Source organism: Trichoplusia ni, chromosome 1 (genome assembly GCF_003590095.1).
Source record: "Trichoplusia ni isolate ovarian cell line Hi5 chromosome 1, tn1, whole genome shotgun sequence".
Lineage (NCBI taxonomy): Eukaryota > Metazoa > Arthropoda > Insecta > Lepidoptera > Noctuidae > Trichoplusia > Trichoplusia ni.
In genome coordinates, this window is record NC_039478.1 from 10,403,647 (window position 1) to 10,422,153 (window position 18,507).

The 18,507-nt window shown below is 35.4% G+C and overlaps 1 protein-coding gene across 2 annotated transcripts in view; it reads right to left on the minus strand.

Annotated features, from left to right (window-relative positions):
* The window catches only part of LOC113494196 (uncoordinated protein 58-like), a 309,932-nt gene that overhangs the window by 43,855 nt on the left and 247,570 nt on the right, over positions 1 to 18,507 (minus strand). For both annotated transcript variants that reach the window (XM_026872418.1, XM_026872409.1), the window contains one exon: positions 6,901 to 6,922. The gene's annotated coding sequence lies outside the window, so the exon portion shown is untranslated. The remainder of the gene's footprint in view (positions 1 to 6,900; positions 6,923 to 18,507) is intronic.

An 18,507-nucleotide genomic window follows, 5' to 3' on the forward strand; every position in this document is an offset into this window, starting at 1 on the left:
ACTAGAACAAGCACCATTGCATATCCATTAAAAACTATCCCATACGCTTTTGTAGCTTGTAACCCATGAATATTTAAAATCAATGAACTCAACGTGCATACGTCAAAAAGTACAAACAAAAAAATTTCATCCGATGAATGGACGGACTTCGAAAACGAAAAATACGGTTTTTTTTTACTAAAATATTTTTATCTGCAAGTTTATCGAGTGCCATGTTCATAAATCAAATGAGAATGGTGATATAACATTGGAAAGTGGTTCAACCGTTGATTCACGTCGAGTGAGTCGAGAGAGAACAGTGTTGGGAAATGAATTATGATATTTTTACCGTGATTATACTTGTAGGACTCGACTTACGTTTTTTCACATGTAGTTACGGACCTCAGTTTGAGATTATCCTGATTTTGTTCTTCATTACATAATTGTATTGCGTAACCAGTAATATTGAGTGCCTTGCCGTTCTATGTATGGACGAAGTGCAGGTTTGACCCCAACGCAGACAAACTACCAATGTGACTTTTTTAAGTTACTTTTTCGAAGACACATCTCACAAACAGTGCAAAAAATCATGAGAAAATCTGAATCCACTCCCAATCGGTAAGCTGGCGTAGTATCTATGCTCAAAATTTCCCTCAATGGGAAGAGGTCGTGTCCAACGTTAGGATGTGTGCGTACTGGTATTATTTTAGAACAGTAAACATCTACAGTTACCAGCTTCAGAAACAAACAAAATAATATAGAAAATGTAAAGCATATTGCGTTCAAAATACCCACAAACTTTTGTAATTAACCTGAAGCTTTTCAGCAAATTTCATATTTGATAATTAAGAACAGAATAAGAATTCCATAGAGAATGAAAAGGAGGACCTGTCTCATTTGCTCCATAACCCCACACTCCTCCATCCCTGTCAGTTAATCACCAATATTCAACTGAACAATCAAGATAGCCTGAAGATCCTCGAAGTGAAAGTACCCCATCTATTACGTCACGATAATGAACCATTCGGAATCCGAACATCAATCTTATCAGGGATTTCTTCATTCCATACGATTTCCGTTTTTAATCGACTTGATTTATCGATACTTTTTAAATCGGTTGTTGGGGGTGGAGTGATTGCAGTTCCAGGAGATAAATAGGAGAGGATATTAAGTGTTTTTACCTTTGCTCGTAATGTATGCATCGGCTTTAAGCGGCCTTCAATTGAAATGGTTGCCCTTCTATACCGGAGGTTGTGGCTTTGATTGCCACAATAGAGAAATGTAAGTATGATAAGCACGATCATTAGTTCTGTGTTTGGGTGTAAGTCGTCGTAATTGACCAAAGTTGGAATCTGAAATCGCTAACTTGCAGTGAGCTAGCGTGGTGATCAATGCTACTTAAAACCTTCTTTGTACGGGGAGAGGCCTGTGCCAGCACTGAGATGTATATTAGCTGATGTTATTTTTTTTAAATGGTTATTATCTTATGCAACTTTTCGGAGAAGGCCTATGTCCAGCAGTGGACCTCAAAAGGCCTAATTGATTCATCAAGCTCAGATGTTTTTTCAGTCTTAAGACTTTAGCTACCTCATTTATTTTCTTTCCAATATTTTCAAAGAACACCCAGGACAGTTTTCAATTTCCCCTATTTTGTTTATCTCAACCGTTTGACCGAAAGTTTGGAGTGAATAGTGGACTCCTATAACTCGAAAGTTTCCTTCAAACCACGATATAAAAAATAAATTATTCCAAAGCTCAGCATTTCAAAGACTTGGCCGAGCTTTTTATAAAGTATGATTGCAGTTATATGAATATTCCAGGTTTGATTTGTATTGTGGGATTGCATAGGAAAGAAAAGCTGTTGTCCGCGTTTTTTTCTTGAAGATCATTGTTTTTAACCAAAGATTTGAGGCATATTCTGTAAGCATTCATGTCATTTGAAGCAGTGTTAACAATCAGACATTTTTGAAACTAATAGATCTGATCATAACTGGGTCCTTCTATAAAAGAAAGAAAAGAATGGACTACGAAGGTTGCGTTGATCGTTATTATTAAACTTTATCGTTCTTCAGATCCTGAAAACCACGCAGATAAAGTCGTGGGCAACAGCCAGTTAGGATATAAGACAAGTATTAAACCAAACCACCCACAATTTCATACAAAACTAATATCTTCAGTCCCGAAACTTTAATGATATCCCCAACTTTTAGCGACAATGATGTACCTTTGAACTATAGACCCCAAACTAAGGCAATAAAGATAAGTAAATATAAACAAGCACACACTCAAACAATGAATACTGAAAATGAATAAGAGAACTTACTGGGAACTTAGGCGATCGAAGGAGCAAACCTTCTTGATATGAAATACACAGAGCATTGTGTTCCAGATGTTCCCTACATTATCACGGTTATGAGTTAAATCTGGCAACCCGAGACACAGTGCCACCTAATTGGAAAACTTGAAAAGAGCGACCCAACAATTGAATTTTCCCCTTCAGCGGGTTTGTTGTGTACTTGTGTAAATGTTTTGGGTAAGATATGAAATTTGAGGTTCATGAGATATTTATAGCTTGTTAGATCATGAGATACGCTTCTTCTATATTTAGAACATTTATGTTTAACTTTTCCAATTATTATTAAATAATGCAATGGTTTACTCTAGCGTATTTATTGGGAGTGCCCGACTAGTCCAGGACCCAACTGGAGCCCTTAATTATGAGCTGACGCCGCGGGGTCCCTAATTTTTCAATTGTATTTATATGTTTTACATACGTTTGTTTGGGATTGTAAGACTAGTTTTCTACGTACCCGGTGTCCTTGCGGTGGAATCAGGAGTCAAACAGTTCGACTCGAGAACCCACCGCTGCGTTAGCCCATGTTTAACGACTTCCAGTTTAGACCCAAACTCCGACTAGTTTGGGTCTAAATTGGGAGTCTTTCAGTGTGCAATTCTAATAAATACGCGTGAGAAAAAGATTATTAATTAAACTTTCAAATATATTTAATCCTCGATGTTATTACTATTAAAAACATAACACCAGATTACATTAACATACCTCAAAAAGTATTTAATTTAAATCTCATTTACATTTGTTAACTCTGTGGTCAAATTAACCCCATGACACCGCAAAATGCCATACAACCTGTTGTCACCCGCAGGTTTGTTCGATGTCAACTCTAATATTAATTAATTGTTTTCGTTTATTAGTTCCATTGTTTCTACATTAATGTTATTATAATCTTTAAAAAATATTTTTGTTATAGCATTATTATAATGCTTTTATTTATTGCATTGGGATAATCTTTTATAGCTTCCGTACAGACAGGTTAAACGAGTCTATATTACCAAGGCTTCGCTGTCTTGACGTTTGTCACCAAGCTGTATCTTATGAACCGTGATAGGTATTCAGTTAAATTTACAAGCATGATGTATCCATTTATGTTGCTGCTGTATCAACATATTAAAAAATCAAGAATAAGCAACGATTTTGAGGGTGTGGTCCCTCAGCGTCCAATTCGCAAATTACATGTTTTGTAGCGGTACTCTTGAATGATTGTGAAACTCCCGAAAACAAGAGGATTAAATTCCTTCCGCTCGTGAAAATTGAGTTTAAAAAATAAAAAGAAATAATCTGACAAAAATAACCCACACGGAACAGTAATTTAAGACAATTTCCTTAGTAAAGAGAGGAATCAGTGAAATATAATTCTCGGGAAACCAAAACCCAAAGACATAAACCACTTAAAACCAGTTAAAAAACGAAAAAGAGAAATAAATACACGATAAAGTCTTTCATAAAACTCGGGCCCAGATATTAAGAACTAGATATTAAAGATGGCGAAAAAGCTGAGTCATAATGAGCCTGTATTCGTCCAATCAATAAACGGTTTTCTTCCTGAAAAAAAAAATTCTTGGGAGCATCCTTATTTCAATAAAATGTTTAGTTAGGGACGGTAACGTTTCCTCCGGCACCTTTTCGGTTTAAGGGTAGAAGGGCTTTTTGTTCGTATTATTTTTCATTTTGTATTTTTGAGATCGATGTTGATTTTGAAACTTATTTACGCCTAGTTTTGTCTTATAATCCCAAACGGAAAGCATTTTTCAAAATTGTATGAAAAGACCAACAAAAACATCACGCTAGCTCACCGACTAGCAATTTTAACTTTAAAATTATTGAATCCACTTAACACTATAAAAACAGTCAGTCGACATGAGCGTCTCCAAAATAGACAAACATGATTTTCCAAACTCACTTTTTAGCTCTCAATTTGAATAGATTATGTTTTCAAGCTATATAAACATGTGACCCAGAAACATTCAGGATTACTTAATTCCATGAAAAAAGGATTAATTTGGAAAATTATCTTAATATAAGTAAGAACTCCAAATAACCTTAGAAAGGAATACGTTAATTATTTATCAGCCGACCAAGAATTCTTTAGTCTACATCCGAAAAGATTAATTCTCTACAACAATTTTCCTAAAAAATGGACGCGTGAAATAGCCAGCTTATATTCCTCTAACAAATGTAATCTGCGTTTAATCTGCAAGTCCAAGTCGCAATTTAGTTGTCAAAGGGCGGGCCGCGGCGGCCGCTAGCAAATTGCTACCCCGATAGCTAAACACAGACCGAATGTCGAATAGAGGTCGCATATGATGAATGAAGATATAATTTTGCTTGTATGTTTTGGGGATGAAACAGTTGGACTACTTGTTGTAACTGGAAACCGTTTTCTGAATCACGTATTTTCATTGTCACCCCAAGGTGCCCCAAGGCTATACCATTTTTCTCCAGTGACCTAATTATATTTTACACCATTTTTTCATGATGCATTCCTAGAAACTGGTAAATCTTCCAAATATCTTAGTACTTCTTATCTACCTCAGTCTTCTCTGTCTTCTGTCTCTTATGTCTTCTTCATTAATTTCCGAATTTAAAGATAACGCCTCTATACTGTTCATAAGTCTGTGCGTTGTGAAAATAGCCAGGGGCTCTCTGGCACACGCGTCTAATACTCGTGTACACGGACGTGTTAAATGAATTAACAAACCCATTAATTTCTGTAAATATTAACACGCTCTTAGATTCAAATCGTCAAAATTTGTTAATGCTGATATTATGATTTAGATCTGCTATCCCCCTTTTTCTTTTTGTTTTAATTTTAATACGCGGTATTTCCTTAGAACATAGCTACATAATATGTTTTTTATTTTACCTGTGAATTAATCATAGCGGATTTTTTTAGGGTTCCGTCTAAAAATAGGACCTATTTACGAAAGGTCCTCCGTCTGTCTATACTACTGTATATACTACAAAACTTAAAAAAAAATCATACGATTAAGATATTTTAACAAAATATTACTTAATTGACGAATTAAATCCATTATACCTAATCTTGGCAAAATACGGAAACGCAAACCACACCAACAAACTCAAATTAACCAAACCCACTCAATGTATCATGAAAGTATATCAGGCAAAGTAAACGCACTTCGTCTACAAAGTACAAATTCAAGTAAAATCCCTTTATTAAATCTCGCAGATTGAGATCAAAAGGATGCTGAATTAAACCGCAAAATTGTGCAAACCTCCCCAGCAAACAATGTTGACGTGTAGCTAACAAATTTTGACGAGGTTACATTATATAGATATGTATGTGTGTCTGTGTAGGCGAGTTTGGGAACACGCGATCAATTTTATTTAGATGTGCGATGACTTCCGCAGTGAAAACAATCTTGTGTTGCAGGAATTCATAAGCATTCAAGTGATGCACAAAGGCAGACTCAAACAAGCATTCAAGGATCCACTCGATCATCCATTCGGTCAATGTCCATCATGCGTATATTTTTACAAGAGGAGAAGAAATCATAACAATATTCGTTGCCTAAGAGCAAAAGGGGCATCGCTCTACGGACAGTGGAACGCTGTCCTTCTTTCACAACTGCAAAAATATTAAGAGTACTTTGGGTTTTGGTAAGCCCCTAAAATAGGCACAATTGTCTCCTAAAATAATTGAGTGACTTCTCTGAAACGAACTTTTAAAGAAAAGATCCATTAAATCACTTCAAATTTACCTATTCAGCTGGTATACCAATTAACCCAGTTGCGAGAAAAACAGGAAACAAAATCGTCACCAAAAATTGCTTAGGAGGCAAAATCGGGGCATTGTGCTAGAGTGTTATAACACAAGCCTAAACAGTAAGGGGGTTGAAGCCAGGGGGGACGAAAAAAGGTTTCCCTTGTTATTCAAATGAGTGACAAACTCTTGGTAAAAGTGGGCAAAGATCTCAGCTTTTTCACTCGCAACTTAGTAACTTTTTTCAACGGAATATTCAATATTTTGAACCACTCGAATGATTATTGAAGGTAGCTTTCTGGAGTTCGTTTGGCACTGAATGTGAAAAACAGGCATTTATTTCATATTTTTATATATGTTTCTGCTTTTATTTAATTATTTTTAAAATTGTTCAATACCAGGTGATAAATCTCAATATCATTATAATATATTATGTATCTGCAGAATAGGCAACGTGACCTGTCTACGAATTCATTGAAATCCCTTATATCTCATTAAAATTGTTGTTCGTTTTCAAGGTAGCATTAAATCAATACATTTTATGGAAGAACTCCTAAAACCTAAACGTCTCATAAAACAAATTAATCCTCTTTTGATCTTTTAATTGCATCTTTGAACTTTTCCCCATGAGCTATGACTCACAGCCAAAGACTCCAATTTAACAATGATAAATCGTACACAAACCTAACCGATCCATCCAAGTAACTCGATCAAACACAGCACCCTTTTAAATCGGTTAAATAAATGCCAGCATCGTCCTTGGGAAGTCGTGAACGCCAACTGATAAGGGCATTGTAATCGATACTGTTTGGGACCAGACAAAAGGGACGAAGGAACTCACCCTTCGATCGTCCACTGTTGATCTGAAACAAACATGGATCAAATATTAGAATCGGGATAGCTGAAAATTTTCGGAGAATTTCTGAGGATACGTAGATGGGATGACGCGGAAATAGTTTGACGGGTGAGGTATGAATATTTTGCGTGTAAATGTATCATGTTTACGGTATTACAATAACTATTGTTTATACTGGTATCTGAGTTATGTGCAAAGCATTATATTTACATGGCTTGCTTTACACTCTTGCTTATTTTTAAGTTATATGTACATCATTATTCCTTATACATTTGCAGTTACATTGATTTTTGAACTAGTCCTCATTTTCAAGGTTCCGTTCCTTAAGCTCAAAAACAGCCCTATTATTAAGGGTCCGCTGTCTTTCTTTTTATCCGTCTGTTATTAGTCAGTATCTCGTTAAATGTAATAGCTGCCAGATAGGATTTTCAAAAATGATGTATTTTTGTTGCTGCTTTAACAACAAATAATCAAAATGAAAATCGATGTTTTGTAATGACTTTACCGGTTATTGTTGCAATCCTTCAGACTAGATCTAAATTAGTTTTATCTTACTTATTACTTGTTAAAACGTCCTATGACTCGGCGTTTCTACGGTCTCAAGGATTCCATCAATGTTTAATATTGTGGAAAGGGGTGCCTATCTAAGTTGCTGATCTTCAGACTAACAATTTATATTCCATCTTCTATTAGCAAAAGCCATTAGAAGATAGGTAAAAATAAATTCTGAAAATTACGACCGAACTAAAACAGGCAAAGATTGTGTCTTAGGAAATTGATAAAAACGATGAGAATTAATTTCCTTTAGACTCGAGTCAGTTTAATCGACGGAACCTACTTATTTTTATGGCGTGTTTCCAAGAAAAGTACATATAATAACAAGTAATGTGAAGTTAAAGTTGCCTCGTGATGAAATTTTGAATTTGCTGATAATTATGTTCAGCAATGAAAAAAAAATCAAAAATTAATCGGCGATGTGGCAAAATCGAAATATCTTTCCTCGTGGTTATAAACTATATATTCGTAGTTAAAGACAACTACACAAGTAGCTCAATCACAGGTTAAGGTACACTTGATACGGACGGTTGACTAATTCAGAACAAATTCCTTTTCTTTGTTTTTGTTTCGGATGGCATGTTAAATTCTGTTATATAGACACTTTTGACGGCCATTACCTTGAGTCAGAAGCTAGAGGTTCTGAAAACCAGTCGGGGTTACGAGGCTTACTAACAGGTATCGTGGTGCCCAGGTAAGATAGGCAGTCGTTCTTTATGAAGACTAGTACTTGACTGCATCTGGTTAGAATGGAAGCCGGAAGCCTGGAAGAAGCCTGGAAGAAGTTACGAAAAGGCCAGAATACTTAAAATTACTTAGGGACTATTATTACTGTTCCTATGACTATAACGCTTACCGCGCAGGCTGGTTCCATGCGGCCCAGAATAGAGAGTCGTGGAAGGATTTGGGGGAGGCCTTTGCCCAGCAGTGGGACACAGTGGGCTAGAGAAAAAAAAAATACTGTTCCGTAAAAAATCAAAATCCTAAGCCTAAAAATGAAACCCTATCGGACTGAAAATTCGTCATAAATATTTCACCTAAAATTATAATCATCTTGAGGTTGGCGAGAAACGTGTTAGCGCGAGCAAATTTAATAAAAAACGGTAAAAGTAAGGGAAAACATTTTTAAATAATCCAACCTAAGCTTCTTAGTAAATGAGGAAGGAAGTTTGAGAAGTTGCACATCCTATTACAAGTTCTTGTTTTGCAAAAATAGTACCTCAACAACAACTTTTTTTCGGCCGGCTTTCATTCTTACTGGACTGAGCTGAATATCTTATTTTACATGAAGGGAATTAAGTATCGAATTCCATCATACAACCCAAAACGCAGTATGCAATAGAAAGACTCGGTATTAGTATTGTACTTATTTTACTACCGTCAAAGCTAGACTTATAGTGGTTTTCGTTAAAAATCTGTAGGGAATTAATTCTGACATATTCATATAAGTAGAAAAAACTTTTATGATCCGAAAAGGTATTATAATCGGACCTTTTTTTAGACCAAAATAATATACATACATATAAATTCGCTTGTTTTTGAATGTGTGTTCCTTATGATTGATCACGAAGACCAACGTCAAAATTAATCATGCAAGCCCAAGTGGACCGAACAAAAAAGCCTTCACGCCACGAGGCTGTATAATTTAATATCTTGTGAGAAGGAACTATGAGAGAAATGAAAAAACAATTTGCGAAAATTAATCCGAGGAAAAAGATTTTTCTAAAAATATGCAGCCGTCGTGCGGGCGTCCGAGTTATAAGCTGTCAGATTGTAATAATATATTACATTTTCGTGGATGATCAGGTACTTACGATATTCTTTTTATTATAATTTAAAAATAACTCGAGTAAACACCAATGTGGATATGTATTTAAATAAATATAATACGAGTATAATTCTTCTGTTCATACAAAAAATTATCTAGAGAAAGAGACGAAAGGGAATGAATGCTATAAAGGACAGCCTTTGCCCACCTGTGAGACTGTACAGGGTACCTAAAATAGATAGCCTTGTAGAAAAAGTGGGTGTCTTTGTGCATGTGTTATGTGATACAGTCTTAAAAAGCGGAGATCAAGAACATTTTTCTGGAATCACAATTAAAATTTATTAATTTCCCGCTACCGCTCATGACTCAGACATCAAACCCTCAACAGATTTAACGGAACACGAAATCCGGACGAAGACAGCTTGTCAACACGCTTGTCCGTACGTCCGTGCGACGGAACTAGGAATTTTTAAATTATACCCAAAATAAATGTAACGTTTGCAAATTGTTTCTATTCCACCGAATTTGCTTTTGTTAGCAAAAAATAACATTTATTTTATTTGCTATAATGAGAATTACAATGGGCCGGGAAACTGTTTATGATGTGGTGAAAAAATATTTAATGTTTTTCCTGATGGAATTGGTATGAATAAAAAGTTTTAATTCGCTCTCGTTTTAGGTTGCCGTAGCCGAATGGTAATAGCAAAATTCTGTTGCTAAGGCTACGCTGACTGTCCGTCTTTCCATCGGCCTATGCCTAGAGGTTCCGTTTCGCTATTTACAATTGCCGATGAATGAAAGGAAATTGGATTAAAATGACACTATTCGTATTCCCCTAAGCATTTTGCCAACACAGTAATTGGAAATTCAGTATGGGGTGGAACACTCAACTATCATTTTCAGTATGATTACAATAAATGTCATAGACATTATTTCGCAGTATGTGTTCATGGAGAAATCGAAGGATGCTCCAGCCCCATTTGACACCACCACCAACCACTGGCAACTGTATACAACTTCCATTTCAGTAATCGTTAAAACAGTCTTTAATTTGTCACTAAGAACTGGAACTTGGATATTTTTTGTCTTAATTTGAATTGAGTGGGACGAGTCAAATATTTTGTTAAGTGATTCGATCACAGGTTAAGCTATGCTTGATGCGGTTGGTCCGTAGATGGGTGACCATCTTTGTCATAGCGAGTTCCTCCGTGTTTCGGAAGGCACGTTAAATTGTGGGTCTCGGCTGTTATTCCTACATCTGACAGTCGTTACAAGTAGTCAGAAGCTTGAAAAAGTCTGACAGCCAGTCTAACCAAGGGGTTTCGTGTTGCCCAGGTAACTGGGTTGAGGAGGTCAGATAGGCAGTCGCTCCTTGTAAAACACAGGTACTCAGCTGAAACCGGTTGGACTGGTAGCCGACCCCAACATAGTTGGGAAAAGGCTAGGCCGATGAATAATTTTATGCAAAGGCGAAAGCTTTAAAATGAGAAAAAAATATTAAAATAAAACACAAAACTAAAACCAGCATATAAAAGATAATAAAAGCCTAAGCATCCCCATCAAATGGTCTCACCCACTTATTTTTAAAATGAAATGGTGTGAAGATAACAGAACCCATTTGAACGGTCGTTCAGAAATTTAAAGACACTTCTAAATTTAAAATGATGTCTGTCGAGTTTCTAAAGTGCGCGACAAGTGTTACTGGACAACGTTTTTGTGCTTTTTACCGAGAAGTACCATAGACAGTCGAGATCGGAAAAATACCGGTTTAATTCGAGAATTTTCTGCTAGATTTGTGTAAATAACTTCCTGATTTGCTTGTAGACAGACTTTTGGTTTTTATTTCTATGAATTTTGAACTTTCGAATCGATTGATATTTCTCTTGCTTTTTTAACGTGGATTAGTACCTTGCAATAGTCTAGCTGTATAGGTCACCAAGTCTTTGCTAACGGTGTGCAGATTAGCCTTGCATCACAAGAACTCAATTCCTTCATGCGGGCAGACTTTTTACAATATTTTTTTAACGTATTTTATCTTTCCCTAACAAGCTATAAAGGAAAAATATCGTAAGAAACAAGAAAACCTAGATTCTAAATGGTAAAATCTTAAATCGACAATCTTCAATTGACCAAGCATGAAGTTCAATCATCCTCTCTCTATAGACGAGTTCTTCGTTCAGCTTTTTTCTTTTTTAAATAACGACTCCTGCATTTAGAATTTTCTTCCTTATCGGGGATTCACAGACTTTCAAGTCACATGCACAAACGCATTGCACAGTTTGTATCCAATTGAATATTTAGCGACATTTATTATACATTCTCAATTAATTACATAACATGGCGCATTTCCTTAATTATTTTGTCTACATCAGTGTCAGGTTAAGAGAGTATTAGTGTAAGAGCCAGTCACTCCGATCTAAAGCCACGGGATTATGCGGTTTAGCTGTGACCTACTTTAAGACTTTGAGGTCAAAAATACTTTTGCAAATCACTTTTGTAATTCGAGAATGTTTAGTGAAGAGTTATTCTTACTTACATAGTAATTATTGCAAAAAATTTCACGGTAATTTATAATTATTTATTTCATTACGGTTTACTTCCGCGTATTTATCGGGCTAGCCTGACTAGTTTCAGTTTCAACTAGTCCTTAAACATGAGCTGGCAAGACAGGGTCGCAAGTCGAAGTGGCACTATGACTAGATTAAACTAATAGAGCGATGCCGATAAAGACACATGAGTAAACTGTCACTGATTGAATAATTGTGGTGCCGGAGTCAAGGAATAGCACCACCCCATCTCTTGCCATGGGTGCTGTAAAAGGTGACATAAAGATTCACTAGAGAATGGACAGAAGCGTTCTCTGAGTACTTTAACAACCATTTGCGATCGCCAACCTGCCTGCCAAGCATGGTAATTATGGAAAACCCCACTTTTTCAGGGGAGACCTATGTCCAGCCGTGGACGTTTGGCTGAATAACGAATAATTCATTATGACATCACGATAGGTACAATAATAAGTCTTTTAACATCAAAAATATTTATAATTAAGTGAGGTTGTTTTATGCCAATAGTAAAAAGTAAAAAAGCCAAAAAGGAAATTTAACATTTTATATTGAATCCATTCTCGTGCGTCTTATTATAAGAAACTCTCATTATTTCTTCGCGAGCACATAATCAGAAATTGCCAATCCAATTTGTATCTTATATCGACGTTTATAAGATTTATTATTATACTCCTAACATTGTTGCAAGGAGCTACAAAGATTGTAAGAAAATGTACTCGTGAGATTGGATGTTGCTAATGCAATTTATGTTCTATTGTATAGGAGTAAGACTCAAAGTTGGTTAATGAGATAAATTGCAAGCGGATACAGAGATTTTCCGGGTTAACTTATAAGGGTTTAGAAAAGTTAAGTTTAATGTTTGTTTAAATTGTATTAGAAGAGCTAGTAATGCAAAAATACTTGTTAAGCTTTAAGTTCCGGAGCTTAAAAATGTATTAAATAAAAATATAACTTTGGAAAGAATTTTTCTTTTTAATTTTGTTACGCAAATTGTATGTTATGTTACTATTAAGGCCTCCTTGCACTTACGAAAGTGTCAAAGTAATTGTTTTTGTGTTTGTCCATAAAAAAAAAACAGGTAAGTGCGAGTCGAACTTATGATGCAGAGGACTCCGTACAAATATGCAAAAGATAAGCAAAAAAATTTGTTTGTGAGGCGGAAAAATGGAAAACAGAAAAAAATATCATTATCATGTTATATTTCAAAGTGAGCTGTTAAGTTTTATAATCAAACTAGCTGTTGCCCGCGACTTCGTCCACGTGGTTAGAAGATCTTGAACAGTTTTCGCAGCGCACGCAACGGAAGCCCTCAAAGATGAATAATTTTCCGTACGTTTTTTTCACATTTTCCATTGTATCTTCGTTCCTATTTGTCGAGGCGTTATGTTATATAGCCTATAGCATTCCTTGGTAAATGGTCTATTCAACACAAAAATAACTTTTCAATTCGAACCAGTAGTTTCTGAGATAAGCGCGTTCAAACAAACAAACAAACTCTTCAGCATTATATATTAGTATATTAAATGATGTAACGGTTTACTCACGCGTATTTATCGGGGTAGCCCGACTAGTTTCGGACCCAACCGGAGTCCTTAATCATGAGCAGACGCGGCGGGATCGCGAGTCGAACTCAGTCGAGTTCGACTCGCGATCCCGCCGCGCTTTTTTACATCATTTAATAATGAATCATTCTCACGACAGTAACTATCAAAATATATTAGTATAGATAGAAGTAAAGATTTGATTTTTAACCGACGCAATAAGAGGGATTTTGTGTGTTATAAGAAAACCGGTATGTATGTGTATCTGTGTGTCTATGTATCTATCTGTAACACCGTAGCTCCTAAACGGGTAAAACGATTTGTATGTAAATTTTATTTTATCTTGTGAAAGCAAACATCAGGTCATCATGCAACCTTATTAACACTGAATTAATTTAACTTCCAATACCTTTTAAACAAGCACAATATTGATTATCAGATAAACAATTACTTTTCGCAATTAAATCTCGATTTTCGTTTTCATTCGACATTTTAATCTCTCGTGATGTATCCCAGTTTGTATTCATTAACGAAAGCATGAATTAAATTTTATTTAACATATTGCTTAAATGCGACTGAAAATAATGATTATATAAATTTTGTGATGATATATTTGTGTTTAAACTGTTTTTACAGATTCAGGATTCAGATTAAACAAAGTTTCAAAATTAACATTTTAAAACTATAAACATTTTTCAATTGATTTATTAAATGTCTACTCTGGCTTATTATCGGGAATAGCTTGACTAGGATCGGACTCAACCGGAGTTCTTCACCATGAGCTGACGCGGCAGTGAGATCGCGTGTGAAACCGATAAACAACCGCGTGACTAAACCGTTGCATAATTTTATTTGTCTTTAATTTTATTTTTTATTAAGGAATTTGAGGGGGTTTTGCAATGCAACGGTTTATTCACACTCAAGGTAGGGATCGACCACGTGACACGTTGGGAACATTAGGTTTGGCGTGGTGGTTAGATGATTAATTATCAGCATTATAAGTATGAATAATTCTCACGAAAATGACTAAAAAAATTACCTTAAAAACCATTTTAATTTCCAAACTCTTGGAAATTGCTCGCCACAAGTACCTCAATATTACTTAAACGGATCACGAACTCGATTTGAATCGTTAGGGACGTCCACCCCATCGTTTACCGAGTTTAATTGGTAATCGAGTGAGGACGATAGAATACCTGATTAGCTTATACCTTGGTTTATATTACGAGGGTCGAGATTACACCCTAAGGTCACGTTTACGTACCGCCACTATGCGTTGTGCGTTAACTGTAGATAGTAGGCACTAGTGATGGCAAAAGATCGCCAGCTTTTCAAACGACTTCAAAAAGAGGACGATCTCGACGCGTCTGTATTTTGTTGTTATATTTGTTACCTCAGAACTTCAGAATGGATAAACCGATTTTGTGAGATGTAATTTTTGCTTATAAGCTTATAAGAAAAAGTTTTATTTTTGAAGGAAATTGTATGTTTTTGTTGTTAAAAAATAATATTAAGAAATACTTCGTCAGATGTTGATGAAACATGATGCAATACATAATATAGAGAGCCAATTTTCTTAGACAAATGTGAAACTGCGTTCAGGTGAAATTCAAGTTTACCAAAAAGTGGTGATTTCTTAATAGTCAAGTAATTGATGCCATTATGTAGTCGCAGCTTAGGCCCTTCATACAGGCAACAACGCTTGTATCCCTTACCCAACGTCTAAAAGTAAATTCCATCTAAACCTGCATTATAAAGAAACCTCTAAGAAGTTATTAAATGATGAAACGGTTAACTCACGCGTATTTATCGAGGTAGCCCGACTAGTTTTGGACCCAACCGGAGTCCTTAATCATGAGCAGACGCGGTTGGGACCGAAACTAGTCGGGCTACCCCGATAAATACGCGTGAGTAAACCGTTACATCATTTAATAATGAATCAGTCTCACGATAGTTGTTATAACTCTAAGAAGTTATCTAGCGGCTCAACGGAGGACAGACTTCTGTACCCTCGTGTACAAAATATGTTAATAGTTGGAATGACTCTGCAGTGTCATGTGTTTTTAAACGCTCCGTAATTTTTATGGTTACTTAAGCTAGGGTTAGTGTCGTTTGCAATATTATAGCAGAGTCTCGATAAAAAGGAAGAAAGAAGGAAAAGGTGGTAACATTAAGGTAAGGATTGTTAACAATTGAGATTCTTTAAGAAAAATAGGCTGTGTTTCTATTAAGGATTCATATATGGGAAACAAAAATTATAGTTTTTATTGGTTCTTGAATAACACATCTCTGGGTACACACAGCCTTGCATCGCTGAATATTTTTTTAATCCAATTCTTTTCCAACTTTTTTCTCCAGTACTTTTCAAAACTGTGAACTATACTCATTATAGGGTTCACCGAAAGAGTATAAAGGCAACCATATTACTGAGGCACAGCTGTCTGTTTGTCAGTCCATCCGTCTTTCACCAGACTGAATATCTTTAACGCAATGGGTAGACAGTTAATTTAATATCTACGTGAAGGCAATAATGTTGCTATACGAGACTTGTATCCAAAAACACCTACACACAGACACAGATACCCTAAAATCGAATAAAGGAAAAGAAACAAAAAAACCACCTGTACATAAAACCTCCAAATAAAGTTAACTAGACTCCATCCAAATAGGAAGTAGTCACCAGAATTCGGGTAGGAAACCAGTAATAAACTTGATAGATAAAATGGGTCTGGACGCAAAATCAAAATGGTGGACGAAATTTAAACTAGCAAAAGAAACAAAAGACTAGCCAGCCTTGCCATTCGATTTGGCATAAACCCAATATACATTAACGCTATATTCTGAAAATTTAAAATATTTGAATAGATACTGGATTTTTATTTTGCATAGTTGTCTCAAATGTTTCGTTGAATTTATTGCTATTATTGTATTGGATAAGTGCATTATTTTGTTCATTTAAATCGTTTGTAGTGATCATCATCAACATGCTATCGTGATGTAGATACATATATTAGGTATGCTTTACATTACCTAGAAACAAATATGTAAAACAAATCATCATCATCCCAACCTTTTAATAACTATGTTCGGGTCGATTTAAAGTCTAACGGGATCCAGCTAAATAGCATTGTTATACAAGGAGCGATTGTCTATCTTACCTAAACCCAGTTACCTGGTCAACACGATACGAATTAGTTAGTTAGACAGACTTCAACCTTCTCACTACCCGTAGTGTCTGTCAAAGATGGGTTACTATTAGCCGGGAACCACACTTCGACGTGCTTTCCTAAACACGGAAAACTCCTAAAACAAACAACTGAATTTAATTCGTTTATTTTTCGAAGAGATTTTAAAAAACATTATTTCTAGAAATTCAAAGTCGTTCTAAATTCCATGTAGAACGAAAATACCCATGAAAGGGTCTTAAACATGTGCCTAATAGGATAGGCCTAAAGTCCACGAGCAAAACGTGACATTAAATCCTATTACATTTCACAATTCTGTTATCCTGGGACTTCAGATCTTATTTCGAAAGGAATTCAAAGCGACAATTGAGATTTACATCAAACTCAAAGACAATTGCATCTCGTCTTGCAATAAATACACTATAATATCTGAATTCTGAAATTTGAAAAAGAAGAATATTCATTTTTCTTCTCAGGTCTATTTGGCTTAGTATTAAGTAAATTGAAAAAAGACTTAAGTCTTTCTTTTACAAAGAATAATAATTATCAATATTTACTTCAAGTAAAAATAAATTATCCATCTATTCTGAAACTTGTCTAGAAATAACACAAAACAACCAGTTTAACAACTAACCGCGACACATCGTTTAGATATTACAGCCAAGTTCCGCTCGCGTTCATCTTTCAAAGCAGTTTATTTATTTAAAACCATTTGTAAAGAATATTTTAACCTAGTTTTTGCTGAAAAATGATCCTTGCAACTAAGGTACATACATTTTGCATTAATAAATAGTACCAAGCTGCTGTGAGCGTATTGTTAGATTTTTCGCTTCTTTCTAAATAAAATTCTAGGTAAAAAGGAGGTATTTTTTGCTGTTTTTGTCTTGTTTAAATGCTAAATAAAGTAACTATAATGGAGTAATGAATATGAATGAACAGTACCGGTGTTGAAACATAATAATAGTTTGCTAATTAATTTCGAAATAGATTTCAAAATATCGTATACGTTGTTGTTGTGTTTTCCTTTAAAAAGGAAGTTTAATTAATTGATATGAGTTGGTTTACGGGGTCTGCCGGACTGATTTGTAAATGTGAAATATCCAAGGCGCCAATAATACGCATTAAAAGCTTTCATCCGTTTCGGAAAAGTTGAGTAACATACGCATAACGGATCAAAAATATTTTCATATTAACAAAAAATCAAAAGTTATTTTATCTACAAATGTAAAAATCTTATAATTGCGTGCACCGGGATATTAAATAAGCAACTTTACCTACTTAACCATAACACTCCCCAATAAATCTACTCTAGTCACACGCACCTAAAGAAATCAACAAAACAGCTGAAAAGCATACAACCAACAAAGGCATTTCCAACAAAAAACATCATTAAAGGTCACGCGATTCTCGCCTTTATGGACCTCGCATATTTCATACAAACGGCGCATCTGTAACTTGTATGAGGCTCACAAAAGAAACGTGAATTCTTATTCACCTGAATAAGGTATTCTGTTAAATAAACTGGGCCAACGCATTGTTATTAAACAATGGTGTTACAAAAATGTTCGTGTTCATAAGGAATTGTTCTATGTTGTTTAGATTGTGGTCTGTTTATAGTTGGGAGGCCTAACGTCAGCTTGGGGTTGCCATGGCGACCGGTTACTATAGGGAAAAACAGATTTTCAACCGGCTCTAGAACTCAAGTGATAATATATGATGAACATGACAAGAGTAAGCGATGAAAATGTAGAAGCATCGCATTATAAAACAGGAATAAGGAAGAGCTCTGGGATTTTCCCAAAGCAAGGGCCAAAATCCAGGTCTTAACGAATACTTTGACATTGACAAGACAGATCAAACGAATCCAAACTCATTTTGGCTATTAGTATGCAACCTCAGCCTAGCAAGCCCGGTGCATGGGCGCTTTTTAACTCTCCAAATGGAACTATGAGAGAAATCCTCTTAGCAACGTTAATACA